This window comes from Ranitomeya imitator, chromosome 1 (genome assembly GCF_032444005.1).
Source record: "Ranitomeya imitator isolate aRanImi1 chromosome 1, aRanImi1.pri, whole genome shotgun sequence".
Taxonomy (NCBI): domain Eukaryota; kingdom Metazoa; phylum Chordata; class Amphibia; order Anura; family Dendrobatidae; genus Ranitomeya; species Ranitomeya imitator.
This window is the reverse complement of record NC_091282.1, coordinates 1,066,270,786-1,066,293,678: the sequence shown is the minus strand read 5'-3', so window position 1 is coordinate 1,066,293,678 and position 22,893 is coordinate 1,066,270,786. Positions and strand designations below refer to the sequence as shown.

The window sequence follows — 22,893 nt, the reverse complement described above, 5'->3', positions numbered from 1 at the left end:
ACACATGTATTGCATTGCAAGAGACCTGACAGTGTTAAACTGTGAAATCGCTTGTTAGACTCAGCTGCAGGCTGCAGGCTGAGCCTAACAAGCCACCGTAGCTGGAAGTCATCACGTGACCTCCTGTTGCTGGGACAACGCGTATCCCCCATGATGTGATCAGATCTCATCACGGGGGGCGTCAGAGAGGAGAGTATAGCAGGGGTCTCCCTCTGCTATCTTCTAAATGCCGCGATGGTGGCATCTAGAAGATAGCAAAGGGTTAACATCATTGGGTCCTGATCTAATCAGGTCCCGATGATGTCACCTGTCAGCGCAATGGCTCTGCGCAGGAATCGCAGCGCTTGCAGGACCCTGGGGGTCCTGAGTGCTGCGAGATCACTGACTGTAGAAAAATGCGGTGCTGAACAAAGCCCTGATAGCGCCGATGTTTATCTACCATTGGCGTTCACGAAGCGGTTAAAGTGCATTTAATATGTGACAGTAGTTTAATCCATGTAAAGACACTGAGCTAGGAAGTCCACTTTCGAAACTGATTTACCTCATGCCTAGAGCACAAATAGCTGGATTCTTCTCTGCCTCTAGGTCAACTATTACTTTCTAAATGATAATATGAATAGAATTATTTCAATTTTCTACAATAAAATAAAATATTTTAATATGTCAAGTTACATGCAATTCACGGCAGTTCATAGTCAGCCTTATTGTACTTGTTATGCTATTGAACCTTTATGGTTTTGTTTGAGAGGCTTGCAAATGCTTCTGTGGATGGATGGGGATGTGTCAAAATCAATTCAAGACCTAAAAAATGCCTACCATGAGTCTCGGGTTGCTATTTTTACGTAAGAAAACAGTAAGCAGCCTCAGACTGCTGATGTTTCATTACACAGGTCAATAAAAAATATTTTTTGTAATCATCGCAGGTGACTTTGTACTTTCTGAATCATTTTTTTGTCCTGATCTCAAAAATGTAATAGCTTTTCTGTAGCACGTATAGTTTCCATGGAGCAGCATCATTATAATAAGATATAGGAAATATACTGGCGACTAGAGTTGAGCGACCTTGACCTTTTTAGAGTCGAGCCGGGTTTCGCGAAACCCGACTATCTCAAAAGTCGGGTCGAGTGAAATCGGCCGATTATGACGTAAAGTCGGGATCGACCGAAACACGAAACCCAATGCAAGTCAATGGGGCAGCATAGTCGGCAGTGAGTGGGGGCCAGGAAAACACCTAGAGTGCCCATTTTAATGTCAAAACCATCCATTCTTCTTAATGAAGCTTGTCAAGCGTAATTTACCTTATAATAATTGGAAGGCATTTGAAATTGGGGGTCATTTGGCTAAAGTTGTGTGGGGTAGGGCTGGTTCAAGTAATTAGTGGGCCCAGGAAATCTGGACCACGTCACGGCAGTGGAGCAGGGAGAGGTAAGTATTTCAACTTTGCAAGTGCTGTGATCCTGAGCAAGCAGGGGGGGCCCACTTGTTGGCATTGGCACTGGCACAGGGCCCCTCAAAGTACAGCGGTGTGTTTGCAGGGCGGGGGCGCCTCCCACCGGCAGCAACACTTTTGCGTACTATGAGAGGCCCTGTGCCAGTGACGTCGCCAACTAGTATTCCTCCCCCCACCTGATGAAGGAACCTGCACTTTCATCGGCACCTTCCTCTTTGTCCCCGTGTAAGGTGGTATGGTATGCGGGAAGAGCAACCTGACTTTCAGCAGGGTCACAATGTTGTTGTGTAGCATGCACGGGGAATGTTGCGTTATGGGTCAATGTACCAGCAGACTCATCTATCACTGGCTGGGCAATAGGCACGATGAAGTGGAAACACAGATATAGGCCCAAAGAATAAAGTGGGCTAAATGCAGTTCAAAATTGGTAACACAGGAATAACCAGGGGGCATTGCAGTGGAGGACAACTGGAATGAGAGGCTGACACAGAGAGTAGGGCCAAATCAGTAAGTAGTCGAAATGCAGTTCAAAATTGGCAACCGTAGTAAACAGGCGGCACAGCTTTGTTCAGTGGAGGAGAACAGCAAGGAGTGGCAGACACCGATAGTAGGCCCCAACCCAACTAGTAGGCCAAATGCAGTCTAACATTAACAACTACTTAACGAGAGCCTGAAAATGGAATTTCAGGACAGGAAACCAGGAGAACAGCAAGGAGTGGCAGACACCGATAGTAGGCCCCAAACCAACTAGTACGCCAAATGCAGTTGTTCCATTTAACCACAATTTAATGAGAGCCTGAAGATAGAAGCTCAGGAAAGGCAACCTGGGGAACACCTTGGAGTGGAACACACCATCTCTCTACACCCCATACCCAATTTGAAGGCCTAATGCAGCGTAGTTTCCAACAACTACTAAACGAGAGCCGGAAGATCGAAGCTCAGGAAAGGCAACCTGGGGAACACCTTGGAGTGGAACACACCATCTCTCTACACCCCATACCCAATTTGAAGGCCTAATGCAGCGTAGTTTCCAACAACTACTAAACGAGAGCCGGAAGATCGAAGCTCAGGAAAGGCAACCTGGGGAACACCTTGGAGTGGAACACACCCTCTCTCTACACCCCATACCCAATTTGAAGGCCTAATGCAGTGTAGTTTCCAAGAACTACTAAACGAGAGCCGGAAGATCGAAGCTCAGGAAAGGCAACCTGGGGAACACCTTGGAGTGTAACACAACGTCTCTCTACACCACGGAAGGGCTGATTCTTAGGAAGGAAGGCTGTTGGAAATAAGCATTGCGCGTCCGAGGGTGATTATATTCTTATTAGGTATATACTCACCCTCGGACGCGCCCTGCTTCTTTATTTGGAATGAATGTTTATTTGCAATGTGGTGTTGACTTTCTCTATTATTTTGGTAATTAATGATTTTATTATTTTCATTGTTTTGCATCTTCTCGGCAATAATATAAAGAAGACGCGACAGGACAACACTCGGTGGATGCCATATGTGTGTTTTCAATTGAAAAACCTTTCAGTTAACTATTTGTAGGAGAAAGTAATTGTAGCTGGTGGCCATTTTTAGTACTGTAACAGATTTTAGTTGTGTGTTTGTTTTTAATGTTAAAATGTCTGCATTTGATATCTCTCCAGTATTTTCTTTTTTGTAAGCAAAATACTTATTTTTATATTTTCTGATGTTGGTTCCAGGGGTACACGGGCAGCAGTGCCCTGGTCAGTATAGTAGTAGTTGAAAGAATGGACCGCAGACAGGCATCGAAGGCCTAAAATAAAAAAAATTGGGCTGGCTGTAGGCAATTTTAAATTGGTTCCAGGGGTACACGGGCAGCAGTGGTGTGGTCAGTGGAGGCCTAGTGGAAGGAGTCACCGCAGACAGGCATCGAAGGCCTAAAATAATAACACATGGCTGTAGGCAATTTTAAATTGGTTCCAGGGGTACACGGGCAGCAGTGGTGTGGTCAGTGGAGGCCTAGTGGAAGGAGTCACCGCAGACAGGCATCGAAGGCCTAAAATAATAACACATGGCTGTAGGCAATTTTAAATTGGTTCCAGGGGTACACGGGCAGCAGTGGTGTGGTCAGTGGAGGCCTAGTGGAAGGAGTCACCGCAGACAGGCATCGAAGGCCTAAAATAATAACACATGGCTGTAGGCAATTTTAAATTGGTTCCAGGGGTACACGGGCAGCAGTGGTGTGGTCAGTGGAGGCCTAGTGGAAGGAGTCACCGCAGACAGGCATCGAAGGCCTAAAATAATAACACATGGCTGTAGGCAATTTTAAATTGGTTCCAGGGGTACACGGGCAGCAGTGGTGTGGTCAGTGGAGGCCTAGTGGAAGGAGTCACCGCAGACAGGCATCGAAGGCCTAAAAAAATAACACATGGCTGTAGGCAATTTTAAATTGGTTCCAGGGGTACACGGGCAGCAGTGGTGTGGTCAGTGGAGGCCTAGTGGAAGGAGTCACCGCAGACAGGCATCGAAGGCCTAAAATAATAACACATGGCTGTAGGCAATTTTAAATTGGTTCCAGGGGTACACGGGCAGCAGTGGTGTGGTCAGTGGAGGCCTAGTGGAAGGAGTCACCGCAGACAGGCATCGAAGGCCTAAAATAATAACACATGGCTGTAGGCAATTTTAAATTGGTTCCAGGGGTACACGGGCAGCAGTGGTGTGGTCAGTGGAGGCCTAGTGGAAGGAGTCACCGCAGACAGGCATCGAAGGCCTAAAATAATAACACATGGCTGTAGGCAATTTTAAATTGGTTCCAGGGGTACACGGGCAGCAGTGGTGTGGTCAGTGGAGGCCTAGTGGAAGGAGTGACCACAGACAGGCATCGAAGGCCTAACATAACAAAAATGTCAATACAATGGTATTGTCAGTGGCAGGCATTGAAGGATGTCAGCGCATAGACTAAACATTGGTGGAGCTGTGAGATAATTTTGCAAGTGGTAGAGCACTGTTTGAGCTGGGGTGGGGGGAAACTGTCTTGTGGCCGGCGGTACAGGCCCAGGGCCCCTCATATTACAACGGTGTGTCTGACGTTGGGTGCGCACCACCACCGCCAGAGACACTTTATTGTACTAGGAGGGACCCAGTGGCAGTGCCGTCGACCAAAAGCGGGCTCACCCACCTCTTCAGACAAACTGCACTCTCACGGGTGCTGTCGCCAAGTGTCGATACCACGGCCCCGTGTGGGGAGTTTGGCCATTTAGTGAGGTGTAAACATGTCGTATGCTGGACAATCAGGTGCTGAAAATTACGAGATTGGAAAAGGCATTCAGAATAGTCCACAGGCAAGACCTTTTCATAGGAAAGCTAGGTGTCAGCCGGGCAAGGTGGGGCAAAAGATTTCGAAATCCAGTTGTGGTTCATTTTAATGAAGGTTAGATCATCTACATTTTGGGTAGCCAGACGAGTCCTTTTTTCTGTTAGTATTGAACCTGCAGCACTGAATACTCTTTCTGATAGGACACTAGCTGCCGGGCAAGCAAGCTCCTGCAATGCATATTCTGCCAATTCTGGCCAGGTGTCTAATTTTGATGCCCAGTAATCAAATGGGAATGACGGTTGAGGGAGAACATCGATAAGGGATGAAAAATAGTTTGTAACCATACTGGACAAATGTTGTCTCCTGTCACTTTGAATTGATGCTGCAGTACCTGTCCTGTCTGCGGTCATAGCAAAATCACTCCACAACCTGGTCAGAAAACCCCTCTGGCCAACGCCACTTCTGATTTCTGCCCCTCTAACTCCTCTGGTCTGCTGGCCCCTGCAGCTCGTGTGAGAACGATCACGGGCGCTGTGTGCAGGGAATGCCAGAAGCAAACGGTCAACAAGAGTTGATTGTTTGGTTGCTAATATTAGTTCCAAGTTCTCATGTGGCATTATATTTTGCAATTTGCCTTTATAGCGAGGATCAAGGAGGCAGGCCAACCAGTAATCGTCATCATTCATCATTTTAGTTATGCGTGTGTCCCTTTTGAGGATACGTAAGGCATAATCCGCCATGTGGGCCAAAGTTCCAGTTCTCAAATCTGCGGTTGTGCTTGGTTGAGGGGCAGTTTCAGGCAAATCCACGTCACTTGTGTCCCTCAAAAAACCAGAACCCGGCCTTGCCGCGCCACCAATTTCCAGTGGCCCCGGAAAAGCTTCCTCATTAAAAATATAATCATCCCCATCATCCTCCTCGTCCTCCTCTTCGCCCGCTACCTCGTCCTGTACACTGCCCTGGCCAGACAATGGCTGACTGTCATCAAGGCTTTCCTCTTCCTCAGCTGCAGACGCCTGATCCTTTATGTGCGTCAAACTTTGCATCAGCAGACGCATTAGGGGGATGCTCATGCTTATTATGGCGTTGTCTGCACTAACCAGCCGTGTGCATTCCTCAAAACACTGAAGGACTTGACACATGTCTTGAATCTTCGACCACTGCACACCTGACAACTCCATGTCTGCCATCCTACTGCCTGCCCGTGTATGTGTATCCTCCCACAAAAACATAACAGCCCGCCTCTGTTCACACAGTCTCTGAAGCATGTGCAGTGTTGAGTTCCACCTTGTTGCAACGTCTATGATTAGGCGATGCTGGGGAAGGTTCAAAGAACGCTGATAGGTCTGCATACGGCTGGAGTGTACGGGCGAACGGCGGATATGTGAGCAAAGTCCACGCACTTTGAGGAGCAGGTCGGATAACCCCGGATAACTTTTCAGGAAGCACTGCACCACCAGGTTTAAGGTGTGAGCCAGGCAAGGAATGTGTTTCAGTTGGGAAAGGGAGATGGCAGCCATGAAATTCCTTCCGTTATCACTCACTACCTTGCCTGCCTCAAGATCTACAGTGCCCAGCCACGACTGCGTTTCTTTCTGCAAGAACTCGGACAGAACTTCCGCGGTGTGTCTGTTGTCGCCCAAACACTTCATAGCCAATACAGCCTGCTGACGTTTGCCAGTAGCTGCCCCATAATGGGAGACCTGGTGTGCAACAGTGGCAGCTGCGGATGGAGTGGTTGTGCGACTGCGGTCTGTGGACGAGCTCTCGCTTCTGCAGGAGGACGAAGAGGAGGAGGAGGGGGTGCGAACGGCTACAGCCAATTGTTTCCTAGACCGTGGGCAAGGCAGAACTGTCCCAAACTTGCTGTCCCCTGTGGACCCTGCATCCACCACATTTAACCAGTGTGCCGTGATGGACACGTAACGTCCCTGGCCATGCCTACTGGTCCATGCATCTGTTGTCAGGTGCACCTTTGTGCTCACAGATTGCCTGAGTGCATGGACGATGCGCTCTTTAACATGCTGGTGGAGGGCTGGGATGGCTTTTCTGGAAAAAAAGTGTCGACTGGGTAGCTCGTAGCGTGGTACAGCGTAGTCCATCAGGGCTTTGAAAGCTTCGCTTTCAACTAACCGGTAGGGCATCATCTCTAACGAGATTAGTCTAGCTATGTGTGCGTTCAAACCCTGTGTACGTGGATGCGAGGCTAAGTACTTCCTTTTTCTAACCATAGTCTCATGTAGGGTGAGCTGGACTGGAGAGCTGCAGATCGTGGAACTAGCGGGGGTGCCGGTGGACATGGCAGACTGAGAGACGGTGGGAGATGGTATTGTTGCCACCAATGCCCTAGATGCAGTGTTTCCTACTACGAAACTGGTGATTCCCTGACCCTGAAGGCTTTGACCTGGCAAAGAAACCTGCACAGATACTGCAGGTGGTGCGGAAAATGGTGGCCCTACACTGCCGGAAGGGATGTTGCGTTGCTGACTAGCTTCATTGGCCGAGGGTGCTACAACCTTAAGGGACATTTGGTAGTTAGTCCAGGCTTGCAAATGCATGGTGGTTAAATGTCTATGCATGCAACTTGTATTGAGACTTTTCAGATTCTGTCCTCTGCTTAAGGTAGTTGAACATTTTTGACAGATGACTTTGCGCTGATCAATTGGATGTTGTTTAAAAAAATGCCAGACTGCACTCTTTCTAGCATCGGATACCTTTTCAGGCATTGCAGACTGAGCTTTAACCGGATGGCCACGCTGTCCTCCAACAGGTTTTAGCTTTGCCACGCGTTTTGGGCAAGATACGGGCCCGGCAGATGGAACCTGTTGCGATGTTGATGCCTGCTGCGGCCCCTCCTCCTCCGCTTCAGAACTGCTGCCGCCTGCACCCTGTTCCCCCAATGGCTGCCAATCGGGGTCAAGAACTGGGTCATCTATTACCTCTTCTTGTAGCTCGTGTGCAACTTCGTCTGTGTCACCGTGGCGGTCGGTGGTATAGCGTTCGTGATGGGGCAACATAGTCTCATCAGGGTCTGATTCTTGATCAGCACCCTGCGATGGCAATGTTGTGGTCTGAGTCAAAGGACCAGGATAGTAGTCTGGCTGTGGCTGTGCATCAGTGCACTCCATGTCAGATTCAACTTGTAATGGGCATGGACTGTTAACTGCTTCACTTTCTAAGCCAGGGACGGTATGTGTAAAGAGCTCCATGGAGTAACCCGTTGTGTCGCCTGCTGCATTCTTCTCTGTTGTTGTTTTTGCTGAAGAGGACAAGGAAGCGACTTGTCCCTGACCGTGAACATCCACTAACGACGCGCTGCTTTGACATTTACCAGTTTCACGAGAGGAGGCAAAAGAGCTAGAGGCTGAGTCAGCAAGATAAGCCAAAACTTGCTCTTGCTGCTCCGGCTTTAAAAGCGGTTTTCCTACTCCCAGAAAAGGGAGCGTTCGAGGCCTTGTGTAGCCAGACGACGAACCTGGCTCCACAGCTCCAGACTTAGGTGCAATATTTTTTTTCCCACGACCAGCTGATGCTCCACCACTACCACTACCCTCATTACCAGCTGACAATGAACGCCCTCGGCCACGACCTCTTCCACCAGACTTCCTCATTGTTTTAAAAACGTTAACAAACGAACGGTATTTGTTGCTGTCACACAACTTACACGGTGAGCTATAACTTCAGTATGATTTAGCTACCCCTTTACAGGTGGGTGAGACCACAACGAAAATCAGCCACAATGTTACACACTCTGTTGTTGTTGGCAACAAATGAGATGGCACACACGCAGGACTGTCACTGAAGAGCAAATGTAAATATTTATCTCCCACTGATTTGTGTTTGTTTTTTTTAAAAGGGAGACTTCAGAAAAAAAAAAAATTAAAAAAAAATTATTTTTTACAGAAGAATTTATAAAACAAATAAAATGAAATGATTGTTTCAGGGAGAATTTAGGAAAAAAAAAAAAAAAAAGGCTTTGTAGGGCCCACTGAGTGAGAGAGGACGCACACAGGAGTCAGGAGTGGCACACAAGCCCAGAGGCCAATATTTATCTCCCACTGATTGATGTACTGATTTTTTCAGGTAGATTTTGGAACCCAAATCAAGCTAAAAAAAATAATAGGCTTTCTATGGCCCACAATTGGGGAGAGAGAGAGAGATGGCACACCCAGGAGTCAAGACTGGCACACAAGCAGAAGGGGCAATATGAATCTCCCACAGATTTTTTTTTTTTTTTTTTTTTTTTTCAGGGAGACTTGAGAGAAAAAAAAATACAAAAAAAATGATTTTTTTCAGGAATAATTTAGAAACCAAAGAAAATAAAATGATTGTTTCAGGGAGAATTTAGAAAACAAATAAAACAAAAAATAGGCTTTCTAGGGCCCACTGAGTGACAGATGACGCACACAGGAGTCAGGAGTGGCACACAAGCCCAGAGGCCAATATTAATCTCCCACTGATTGATTGATTTATTTTTTAAGGTAGAATTATGAACCCAAATCAACCAAAAAAATAAATAGGCTTTCTATGGCCCACTATTTGTGAGAGAGATGGCACGCTCAGGACTGGCACACAAGCCCAGAGGCCAATATTAATCTCCCACTTTTTTTTTTTTCCAGGGAAAATTTATAAACCCAATAAAATAATAAAAAAATAGGCTTTCTATGGCCCACTATCTGAGAGAGAGAGAGATGGCACGCTTAGGACTGGCACACAAGCCCAAAGGCCAATATTAATCTCCCACTGATTGATTTATTGATTTTTTCAGGTAGAATTTAGAACCCAAATCAAGCAAAAAAATTAATAGGCTTTCTATGGCCCACTGAGTGAGAGATGGCACACACAGGAGTAAGGAGTGGCACACAAGCCCTGAGGCCAATATTTTTCTCCCACTGATTGATTTATTGATTTTTTCTGGTAGATTTTGGAACCCAAATCAAGCAAAAAAATAAATAGGCTTTCTATGGCCCACTGAGTGAGAGATGACACAGACAGAGATGGCACTCTAGCAGAAATGTCAATCTTAATCTCCCACCAAAAAAAAAAAAAAAAAAAAAGGAACTGTCCTTCAATTACTATCTCCCTGCAGTAATCTCAGCCAGGTATGGCAGGCAGCAATAAGGAGTGGACTGATGCACAAATTAAATAAAAAGTGTGGACAAACAAACAAGATAGCTGTGCAGAAAGGAAGGAACAAGAGGATTTGTGCTTTGAAAAAAGCAGTTGGTTTGCACAGCGGCGTACACACAGCAATGCAGCTATCAGGGAGCCTTCTAGGGCAGCCCAATGAGCTACAGCGCTGAGGAAAAAAAAAAAAAAAGGAGCTTCCACTGTCCCTGCACACCGAAGGTGGTGTTGGGCAGTGGAAATCGCTACAGCACAAGCGGTTTTGTGGTTAATGGACCCTGCCTAACGCTATCCCTGCTTCTGACGAAGCGGCAGCAACCTCTCCCTAAGCTCAGATCAGCAGCAGTAACATGGCGGTCGGCGGGAACTCCCCTTTATAGCCCCTGTGACGCCGCAGACAGCAAGCCAATCACTGCAATGCCCTTTCCTAAGATGGTGGGGACCAGGACCTATGTCATCACGCTGCCCACACTCTGCGTTTACCTTCATTGGCTGAGAAATGGCGCTTTTCGCGCCATTGAAACGCGACTTTGGCGCGAAAGTCGCGTACCGCATGGCCGACCACGCACAGGGGTCGGATCGGGTTTCATGAAACTCGACTTCGCCAAAAGTCGGCGACTTTTGAAAATGTTCGACCCGTTTCGCTCAACCCTACTGGCGACATTAAGAAAACACTAATCTACATATCAGAAAAAAATGCTTCACCTTACAAAACAGTTTTTATTGAACAAAAATAATTTCACATGCAAAATAGAAACCAAAATATGAACAGAAATTAAAAGTGCTTGACATTAGACTGTGGTTGATATGATTTTTCAGGGTTGTCCCTATACAATATCCGACAGTAATCTGCCATCATTGAGTCATTCCAAAAACACTGGTAGCATTGTTGTGTTACTTTAATGTCCTGGTGAAACCGTTTGCCTTGTTCATCGCTTACATCCCCAAGATTTTGAGGGAAAAAATCTAAATGTGAATGCAAAAAGTGCATTTTTAGAGACATGCAATATCCAAGACACTGGTATGCATTTGCATTTAGCAGTTCCTCAACACCTTCAACATATTCTGGAGATTGTTTTTTCCTAAGAAGTTTTCACAGAAGTTTTCACAGGAATTGAGATCTTTTTCCAAGATCTCAATTCCTTATCATTTAGAGTTCCTTCAAACAAATCATCTCTCATAAGCTCTCTGATCTGAGGATCAACAAATACCCCTTCCTCCAGTTTTGCTGGTGAAATGCTGGAGAATTTCTATGAAATGTACTGGAACCCTTGTGAATTTGTCTTTGCCATGGCTTTTACATTTTTAATTGATCACAACTTTTATGTAGTGTAGGAAGAAAGATTTTTGTTGGAGCAACTAAATGATTATGCTGAACATTGTCTCTATCTGGAGCTTAGATGTTTCTCTGTCTCCAATCACTACAAACATAATGCTCTAGTTTATTTCTACTGTCCCATAAATACAAGAAGCAACAATATTTTGTGAAACCTCCTTGCATTACCGTTAGCAGACCAATCACTTTCAAATCTCCACAGATATTCCATTGATGATGCTTATATTGTGTAGCATCCAAAATAACTGCAGATTTTCATAACTTTCCTTTAGATGAGTGAGCCCGATTGATGGTTTCATATTTCCATTGTGAAGCGACACTGCTTTCAAACTTCTCTGGGATGAGACAATTAACCATCACCAATCTGCAACAAAATACTCTTGATTCAGTTGTTACAGTACACCATTGGTCCATCAACTGTGAAAAATTGTGTTAAAGTGTTACTTTTGCTTTGGTAATAACACACTTTGACATCATCATGAAGAAGATTGTTCTGTTTCATTAGCCAAAAAAGAACAAAGTTGAATAGCACAAAGAAATAGTCTACTTACTGGTAGAGATGGTGAACTCTGAGTCAGCAACACCACACCTGGCGTGTTCATGGTAATTGAGGTGCTTGCTTGAAAGCACATTTGTAGTAATCCGAGATAAAGAGAAAATAGCCACACTACTCAATTTAGCCGTGGCATAAAAACCTTTGTCCTTTATCAAATTAATGTAGCATGGACAAGGTTAAGAGGGTAGGACAAAAGCAGGTAACAAGAATGGACCAGTTGATGTGGGCCACACACGAAACAGCCATAGTCCATTCTTGCTACCTGCACTTCTGCTTTTGAGTAGTGTGGCTATTTGCTCTTTCTCGGATTCTTCTGTTTCAACCTAGATGCAAGAAGTTCAGCTTTATCTTTTGACAATGAAAGGTCTCTGATGAGATCATTTAATTCATGTTGAGTAAAGCGTTCTGGCTGCTCCATCAGGTACATACTCATCTTGACTTGAGGTCTCCATGTCTCGCCAGTAGCTTCAGCTCCATAGTCTTCATATTCTACTTCATTTTCATCCAATCCAGACAACTTTGGGACAGGAACTGCCATTGTACCATCATGTGGAACTGGCCTAATCGCAGATTCAAGTTCAGGGTAATTAATCTTATGTTTGTTCTTTGTAGAAAAGCCCTTCAGATTGACAAAACAAAAGTAGCAGACATCACTATGATTTTTGAGTTCTCTCCAAATCATGGGAACAGCCACTTTCCTCATATTCAACCAGTCACAAAGACCATTTGAACAACTTGAGTGTGTCACATGAGGGGCCCAGCTTTTGTCTTGATCACCAAGTGGACACTTAAAGTACATCTGGTACATTTTTTTAATATCATGAGTGATTGAATGTACTTGGCCTTTTGGTGTAAAAGAACCACACACACAGCAGAATCTTTTCGGATGATTGATACACTTTTGGGGCATTTTTCTCCTTTATATCAGATCAAACAGTAGAGAAAGTTCAGTTCCCAGTGATTCTGACATAGTTTTCTCGTGACATATTGTACTTCATGACAATGGTAAAAATTCTTTGATAGTACCTGCGTTTATTTGTGAAAAAAACGGAAATTTGGCGAAAATTATGAAAATTTCGCAATTTTCCAACTTTGAATTTTTATGCAATTAAATCACAGAGATATGTCACACAAAATACTTAATAAGTAACATTTCCCACATGTCTACTTTACATCAGCACAATTTTGGAACCAAAATTTTTTTTTGTTAGGGAGTTATAAGGGTTAAAAGTTGACCAGCAATTTCTCATTTCTACAACACCATTTTTTTTAAGGGACCACATCTCATTTGAAGTCATTTTGAGGGGTCTATATGATAGAAAATACCCAAGTGTGACACCTTTCTAAAAACTACACCCCTCAAGGTGCTCAAAACCATATTCAAGAAGTTTATTAACCCTTCTGGTGCTTCACAGGAATTTTTTGAATGTTTAAATAAAAATGAACATTTAACTTTTTTTCACAAAAAATTAAATTCAGCTTCAATTTGTTTAATTTTCCCAAGGGTAACAGGAGAAAATAGACCCCAAACATTGTTGTACAATTTGTCCTGAGCACGACAATACCCCACATGTGGGGGTAAACCACTATTTGGGCGCATGGCAGAGCTCGGAAGCGAAGGAGCGCCATTTGACTTTTCAATGCAAAATTGACTGGAATTGAGATGGGACGCCATGTTTTGTTTGGAGAGCCCCTGATGTGCCTAAACATTGAAACCCCCCACAAGTGACACCATTTTGGAAAGTAGACCCCTTAAGGAACTTATCTAGATGTGTGGTGAGCACTTTGACCCACCAAGTGCTTCACAGAAGTTTATAATGTAGAACCGTAAAAATAAAAAATCATATTTTTTCACAAAAATTAACTTTCCGCCCCCAATTTTTTATTTTCCCAAGGGTAAGAGAAGAAATTGGACCCCAAAAGTTGTTGTACAATTTGTCCTGAGTACGCTGATACCCCATATGTGGGGGTAAACCACTGTTTGGGCGGATGGGAGAGCTCGGAATGGAAGGAGCGCTGTTTTACTTTTCAATGCAAAATTGACAGGAATTGAGATGGGACGCCATGTTGCGTTTGGAGAGCCACTGATGTGCCTAAACATTGAAACCCCCCACAAGTGACACCATTTTGGAAAGTAGACCCCCTAAGGAACTAATCTAGAGGTGTGGTGTGCACTTTGACCCACCAAGTGCTTCACAGAAGTTTATAATGCAGAGCCGTAAAAATAAAACAAAAAATTTTTCCCACAAAAATTATTTTTTTAGCCCCCAGTTTTGTATTTTCCCGAGGGTAACAGGAGAAAGTGGACCCCAAAATTTGTTGCCCAATTTGTCCTGAGTGCAATGATACACCATATGTGGGGGGAACCACTGTTTGGGCGCATGGGAGGGTTCGGAAGGGAAGGAGTGCCATTTGAATGCAGACTTAGATGGAATGGTCTGCAGGTGTCACATTGCGTTTGCAGAGCCCCTAATGTACCTAAACAGTAGAAACCCCCCACAAGTGACACCATTTTGGAAAGTAGACCCCCTAAGGAACTTATCTACATGTGTGGTGAGCACTTTGACCCACCAAGGGCTTCACAGAAGTTTATAATGGAGAGCCGTAAAAATAAAACAAACATTTTTTCCCACAAAAATTATTTTTTAGCCCCCAGTTTTGTATTTTCCCGAGGGTAACAGGAGAAATTGGACCCCAAAATTTGTTGTCCAATTTGTTCTGAGTGCACTGATACCCCATATGTGGGGGGGAACCACTGTTTGGGCGCATGGGAGGGCTCGGAAGGGAAGGAGCTCCATTTGGAATGCAGGCTTAGATGGAATGGTCTGCAGGTGTCACATTGCATTTGCAGAGCCCCTAATGTACCGAAACAGTAGAAACCCCCCACAAGTGACACCATTTTGGAAACTAGACCCCCTAAGGAACTCATCTAGATGTGTTGTGAGAGCTTTGAACCCCCAAGTGTTTCACTACAGTTTGTAACGCAGAGCCGTGAAAATTGAAAAAAAAATCTTTCCCCCCAAAATTATTTTTTAGCCCCCAGTTTTGTATTTTCCCGAGGGTAAGAGGAGAAATTTGACCCCAAAAGTTGTTGTCCAATTTGTCCTGAGTACGCTGATACCCCATATGTTGGGGGGAACCACCGTTTGGGCGCATGGGAGGGCTCGGAAGGGAAGGAGTGCCATTTGGAATGCAGACTTAGATGGAATGGTCTGCAGGCGTCACATTGCGTTTGCAGAACCCCTAATGTACCTAAACAGTAGAAACCCCCCACAAGTGACCCCATTTTGGAAACTAGACCCCCATGGAACTTATCTAGATGTGTTGTGAGAACTTTGAACCCCCAAGTGTTTCACTACAGTTTATAACGCAGAGCCGTGAAAATAAAAAATCTTTTTTTTTCCGCAAAAATTATTTTTTAGCCCCCAGTTTTGTATTTTCCCAAGGGTAACAGGAGAAATTGGACCCCAAAAGTTGTTGCCCAATTTGTCCTGAGTACGCTGATACCCCATATGTTGGGGTAAACCCCTATTTGGGCACACGGGAGAGCTCGGAAGGGAAGAAGCACTGTTTTACTTTTTCAACGCAGAATTGGCTGGAATTGAGATCGGACACCATGTCGCGTTTGGAGAGCCCCTGATGTGCCTAAACAGTGGAAACCCCCCAATTATAACAAACCCTAATCCAAACACACCCCTAGCCCTAATCCCAACAGTAACCCTAACCACACCTCTAACCCTGACACACACCTAACCCTAATCCCAACCCTATTCCCAACTGTAAATGTAATCTAAACCCTAACCGTAACTTTAGCCCCAACCCTAACTGTAGCCTTAACCCTAGCCCTAACCATAGCCCTAACCCTAACTTTAGCCCCAACCCTAACTGTAGCCTTAACCCTTGCCCTAACCATAGCCCTAACCCTAGCCCTAGCCCTAACCCTAGCCCTAACCCTAGCCCTAACCCTAACCCTAGCCCTAACCCTAGCCCTAGCCCAAACCCTAATGGAAAAATGGAAATAAATACATTTTTTTAATTTTTCCCTAACTAAGGGGGTGATGAAGGGGGGTTTGATTTACTTTTATAGCGGGTTATTTAGCGGATTTTTATGATTGGCAGCCGTCACACACTGAAAGACGCTTTTTATTGCAAAAAATATTTTTTGCGTTACCACATTTTGAGAGCTATAATTTTTCCATATTTTGGTTCACAGAGTCATTTGAGGTCTTGTTTTTTGCGGGACGAGTTGACGTTTTTTATTGGTAACATTTTCGGGCACGTTACATTTTTTGATCGCTTTTTATTCCGATTTTTGCGAGGCAGAATGACCAAAAACCAGCTATTCATGAATTTCTTTTGGGGGAGGCGTTTATACCGTTCCGCATTTGGTAAAATTGATAAATCAGTTTTATTCTTCGGGTCAGTACGATTACAGCGACACCTCATTTATATCATTTTTTTATGTTTTGGCGCTTTTATACGATAAAAACTATTTTATAGAAAAAATAATTATTTTTGCATCGCTTTATTCTCAGGACTATAACTTTTTTTTTTTTTTGCTGATGATGCTGTATGGAGGCTCGTCTTTTGCGGGACAAGATGACGCTTTCAGCGGTATCATGGTTATTTATATCTGTCTTTTTGATCGCGTGTTATTCCACTTTTTGTTCGGCGGTATGATAATAAAGCGTTGTTTTTTGCCTCGTTTTTTTTTTTTTTCTTACGGTGTTTACTGAAGGGGTTAATTAGTGGGCCAGTTTTATAGGTCGGGCCGTTACGGACGCGGCGATACTAAATATGTGTACTTTTATTGTTTTTTTATTTATTTAGATAAAGAAATGTATTTAGGGGAATAATATTTTTTTTCCTTTTTCATTATTTAGGAATATTTTTTTTTATTTTATTTTTTTTTTACACATTCTGAAATTTTTTTTTTTACTTTTTTACATTGTCCCAGGGGGGAACATCACAGATCAGTGATCTGACAGTGTGCACAGCACTCTGTCAGATCACTGATCTGACATGCAGCGCTGCAGCCTTCACAGTGCCTGCTCTGAGCAGGCTCTGTGAAGCCACCTCCCTCCCTGCAGCACCCGGATCCGCGGCCATCTTGGATCCGGGGCTGGAGGAAGCAGGGAGGGAGGTGAGACCCTCGCAGCAACGCGATCACATCGCGTTGCTGCGGGGGGCTCAGGGAAGCCCGCAGGGAGCCCCCTCCCTGCGGGAAGCTTCCCTATACCGCCGGCACATCGCGATCATCTTTGATCGTGGTGTGCCAGGGGTTAATGTGCCGGGGGCGGTCCGTGACTGCTCCTGGCACATAGTGCCGGATGTCAGCTGCGATAAACAGCTGACACCCGGCCGCGATCGGCGGCGCTCCCCCCGTGAGTGCCGCCGATCGCGCTGGACGTACTATCCCGTCCATGGTCATGGGGGCCCACCCCACCTCGACGGGATAGTACGTCCCATGTCAGAAGGGGGTTAAATATCCTCATATGATACTATACAGCATCCTCCCCATAGAGACCTATGCGGGAGAAATGAACAGGCAACTGCAATTTTTTTTTTCGAATCAAATTCATCTATGCATGTTTGCTTCATCAGCTGTCATATCTAAGTCATTCAGGGAGAAGGTGCAGCAAAGAAAGATTTTTTTCTCTGCCTTTGAGTTAGGTTAAAACAAAACGTTTGCTGGAGTTGGAAGAGAGAAATGTGATCTCCCTCCCCAACCATCCATGTTTTGGGACAAGAAAATAATAAATGTGAGTTAGAAAGTGTCCTTATTGTTTTCAGTATTTTGTAATGTAAGTTTCTTAATTTGGAGACATTTATTAGGATTCTTAATTCTCCATTAAATTTCTAATAAGTCTATAATTGTAGGTGATAGCCGTGTCCAGCTTTACTGCAGATAAATGCTAATAAAATCAATAACTGCTTGTGCAAAGCTAGCAAATAGGCTAGAAATATGTCATTCTGTAATTACTACAGTACTCTCAAGACCAAGGCATACCGCTAATTATATACAACTGGGGAAATGTTCCCAAGTCTCAAAACACAAGGCACTGTGTATTGGGAGAAAATTGAATGTGCATGCTGCAATTAAATACCCACTCTATGGAAATACACTCAAGGTCCTAAAATCATTCGATTTTGAAGACCTTAGCAAGGGCTGAACAGCTCTCTCATTTATATTTTGCATTTCTACCATTTCTAAATACTCACTTAAATACATCACAACAGAAAAATATTTTATTTTTTCAAAACTAAAGAATTTTGTAATTGTTATGGAAAAACATGGGTGTCATAAAGCTTCAATTTGTATGTAATTATGTTGCTGGTCACGTTTGCTGTGGAAACACTATGGGAAATGATTATGTACTCAAAGCCCTTGTCTTTTCAGTCCTGACTCTTAAATTTTTTTGATAGTAAAATGCCGCACACCGTAATCTTATAATTAAATCATTGCGTTGACTGTATAGACTGCCATATTTCTTCTACAAGATGCAGAATGGCCACTTCTGTGGTTACTAACAGCTTGTGCCCATGTACCTGGTGTCATTTTTCGTTTTTGAATTAAAATGACTGTAAGATTGCAGAATTTTTAATGTATACTTTTTTCAAATTTGTGGTTCATAATTTGTAACACTTGTAGCCATTGCTCCCTTTCACTCTCTATGGGACTGCTTGAGATAGTCAAGCTGTAATATTCATTGTCGGAATAAGAATACCCCTTTATTTCAAAAAATATCCTTTCAAGTGATTGAGGTATGCTCATGAACCCCAAAAAGCCAACTATTAAACATTGTATTGTAATCTGTGATTTGTAATTTTGTTATTAAAGGGAATCTGTCAATAGGATCAATTCTCTTTAGGAAACTTTCACAGTGTGTTTTGTCACACTTTTCTTGGTCCCTTCAGGGCTTACATCCACACCTCCCCACAAAAAGGGTTCTGGGCATATACGCCAACGAAGCCATAGACTATAATGATGCCTGCAGAGTGAATGTGTCTTCTGTCGTACATCATCTGCAAGCATATATGCCTACTTGAGGGGGAGGGGAAACTTAGACGCAGCAGACTGGGTGTCCATTTCCAATGCTTGTACACGCCCGAAAATGAAGCAGGACAGAGCACATATTCACTCTGTCATTACCATTATAGTCTATATTCCCAAATCCTGTTTTATGCAGGTTTCAGATGTAAGCCTCAACGTCACCAAGGAACATGTGACAAAACGCACTGAGAAAGCCCCTTTAGCAGTCTATATGGGCATGTAGATAATAAGTGACTGGCACACTCCGGACGTGTTGTGATGCAAAATTGGGGTTTATTATACATACAGTAACACAAACGTTTCGGTCGTAACTGGACCTTCATCAGTGTGCTAGATAACTAGTATGTTGAAGGAGCCCCAATAATTGAAACTACATTGCATCAGAAAAAAGCCTGGAGCTATATGAAATTCAGGTGATAGTATCGGTCCATGGACACAGGGGAATATGGCCCAGATGGTGCTATCAGAAAAGAAGCCTGAAGGTATATAGATCCCAGCAGGTGTGAACAATCTGCAGATGCAGGGTGGTGTATCACAGATAACGCTATCCCCCAGTAGATATGAAACCATGCGGAGTCGCCACTGCTGTTGGCTAAGAGGGAGGTATGCGCTGTCAGCCTGATGAGTGGAGGGAGCACGCGGTGAGCCCTCACTTGCGGTGGACACCGCGTGCTCCCTCCACTCATCAGGCTGACAGCGCATACCTCCCTCTTAGCCAACAGCAGTGGCGACTCCGCATGGTTTCATATCTACTGGGGGATAGCGTTATCTGTGATACACCACCCTGCATCTGCAGATGGTTCACACCTGCTGGGATCTATATACCTTCAGGCTTCTTTTCTGATAGCACCATCTGGGCCATATTCCCCTGTGTCCATGGACCGATACTATCACCTGAATTTCATATAGCTTCAGGCTTTTTTCTGATGCAATGTAGTTTCAATTATTGGGGCTCCTTCAACATACTAGTTATCTAGCACACTGATGAAGGTCCAGTTACGACCGAAACGTTTGTGTTACTGTATGTATAATAAACCCCAATTTTGCATCACAACACGTCCGGAGTGTGCCAGTCACTTATTATCTATATATTGAGGCTTGGGAACCTATGACTGTGCACCTCCTTCCTTCGGCTGTGCTGAACATTCTCTATATTACCTATATGGGCATGTAGGTCATAGGAAACTGAACAAAATGATAACTTGATATCTATGAAATAAAATCCATGGCATTCTTATATGGAAATGAGCTATTAAGATCTATAGCTCGAACACTGATCTGCATGAGAATCTGCCTTTACAGGTTCTTTTAAATGGAAGCGGGAATTACCACTGTGATGTGAAATAGCTGCTCTGAGATTTCGTGATCTCAATTCAGAGCTGTCTGTGATATAGTGTTGCAATATACATGTGCTGTGAGAGCTGCAGCAAATATGTTTGCAAGAAGACAAAGTTCAGTTCTCCTGTTCTGTGGAAGGTAAATGTCTCTCACTGGTTATGCCTCTTTTCATTTACGATAAGCTCTGGAGGCAAATTCTTGGGGAAATCTGTGTCCGGCCCATATATCTAAAAAGGAGTTGCCCACTTCTTGGACAATCCCTTCTCATTCCCCATGTTTGGCACCGTTGATATAAAAATACTAATACGTGCCTTCCCAGGGCTCACTTATGTTTGATGACACTTGAGTCCTGCGCTCAATCAGCACTAGCGTCGCTGTCCTTGCAGTCCCATGTTCAGATGCATAAATAATTAATAAGAGGAAAGCGGCAAGCCGCAGCTCTCATTTCCTCTTGATTACTTATATATCTGAAGGTGGGGACAGTGATGCCAGCATTGATTGGGCACAGGGCTCATGTATCAAAACAGTCTCACATGAGCCTGAGAATTTGAGTGCTGACACTGCAGTAGTGGCGCTGGCATGAGAGGTGAATGTAAGCTTTGTTATTTTAATGGGGCCAAACATGGGGAATGAGTCCGGGTTGTCCAAGTAGAAGACAACTCCTTTAACAGATCATTTAAATATTATAAAAAAATTTGGATTTCTTTGGGATAAGGCATTTGATTGCAGATGTAAAAGTATCATTTTATTCTGCTTCTTAGGGTTTGTCCTAAAGACAAATACCCTTTAAATGAAAAATGTGGGTAAATAATAAGTTCTAAGTGTGAATATATGAATTGTAGAATTCGCAGAATAGTGATGCATGTCATTTTACTGTATTTTTCCATAATAATAATTTTGATCCTTAATACAGGAAAATCATAAAAATTAAAATATCCCAGCAGTTCTCCCCTAAAAATGTATTGTGCCTATTGTGAGTGCTGCTGATGTCAAGAAGTTACATTTAATTGATGATATCATGAATAAGGTTGAGCGAAACGGGTCGAACATTTTCAAAAGTCGCCGACTTTTGGCTAAGTCGGGGTTTCATGAAACCCGATCCGACCCCTGTGCGGGGTCGGCCATGCGGTACGCGACTTTCGCGCCAAAGTCGCGTTTCAATGACGCGAAAAGCGCCATTTCTCAGCCAATGAAGGTAAACGCAGAGTGTGGGCAGCGTGATGACATAGGTCCTGGTCCCCACCATCTTAGAGAAGGGCATTGCAGTGATTGGCTTGCTGTCTGCGACGTCACAGGGGCTATAAAGAGGCGTTCCCGCCGACCGCCATCTTACTGCTGCTGATCTGAGCTTAGGGAGAGGTTGCTGCCGCTTTGTCAGAAGCAGGGATAGCGTTAGGCAGGGTCCATTAACCACAAAACCGCTTGTGCTGCAGCGATTTGCACTGTCCAACACCACCCTCGGTGTGCAGGGACAGTGGAAGTTTTTTTTTTTTTTTTTTTTTCCCCTCAGCGCTGTAGCTCATTGGGCTGCCCTAGAAGGCTCCCTGATAGCTGCATTGCTGTGTGTACGCCGCTGTGCAAACCAACTGCTTTTTTCAAAGCACAAATCCTCTTGTTCCTTCCTTTCTGCACAGCTATCTTTTTTGTTTGTCCACACTTTTTATTTCATTTGTGCATCAGTCCACTCCTTATTGCTGCCTGCCATACCTGGCTGAGATTACTGCAGGCAGGGAGATAGTAGCTGCCTGCCATACCTGGCTGAGATTACTGCAGGCAGGGAGATAGTAATTGTAGGACATTCCCTGTTTTTTTTTTTTTTTTTTTTTTGGTGGGAGATTAAGATTGGCAATTTGGCATTTCTGCTAGAGTGCCATCCCTGTGTGTGCCATCTCTCTCACATAGTGGGCCATAGAAAGCCTTTTCATTTTTCTGTATTTTTTTTTGTGGGGTGTATAAATTCTCCCTGATAAAAATACAGTGGGAGATTAATATTGGCCTTTGGGCTTGTGTGCCAGTCCTGAGTGTGCCATCTCTCTCACAAATAGTGGGCCATAGAAAGCCTATTTTATTTTTTTTGGGGTTTTATAAATTCTCCCTGAAAAAAAGGGAGATTAATATTGGCCTCTGGGCTTGTGTGCCAGTCCTGAGCGTGCCATCTGTGCCAGCCCTGAGCGTGCCATCTCTCTCACAAATAGTGGGCCATAGAAAGCCTATTTATTTTTTTTTTTTGTTTTATAAATTTTCCCTGAAAAAAGGGAGATTAATATTGGCCTCTGGGCTTGTGTGCCAGTTGTGAGCGTGCCATCTGTGCCAGTCCTGAGCGTGCCATCTCTCTCACAAATAGTGGGCCATAGAAAGCCTATTTAAATTTTTTTTTGGTTTTATAAATTCTACCAGAAAAAAAGGGAGATTAATATTGGCCTCTGGGCTTCTGTGCCAGTCCTGAGCGTGCCATCTGTGCCAGTCCTGAGCGTCCCATCTCTCTCACAAATAGTGGGCCATAGAAAGCCTATTTTTTTTTTTTTTTGGGTTTTAGAAATTCTCCCTGGAAAAAAAAAGGGAGATTAATATTGCCCTTTGGGCTTGTGTGCCAGTACTAAGCGTTCCATCTCTCTCTCTCTCTCTCTCAGTCAGTGGGCCATAGAACGCCTATTTTTGGTTTTATTTGTTTTCTAAATTCTCCCTGAAAAAATCATTTTATTTTATTTGGTTTCTAAATTCTTCCTGATAAAATCACATTTTTTTT

At 44.0% G+C, this 22,893-nt stretch overlaps 1 protein-coding gene across 2 annotated transcripts in view; it reads left to right on the top strand.

The window, feature by feature from the left end:
* Nucleotides 1–22,893, top strand: part of MARCHF1 (membrane associated ring-CH-type finger 1) — a 725,211-nt gene that overhangs the window by 25,616 nt on the left and 676,702 nt on the right. The gene's annotated exons all lie outside the window — the stretch shown is intronic.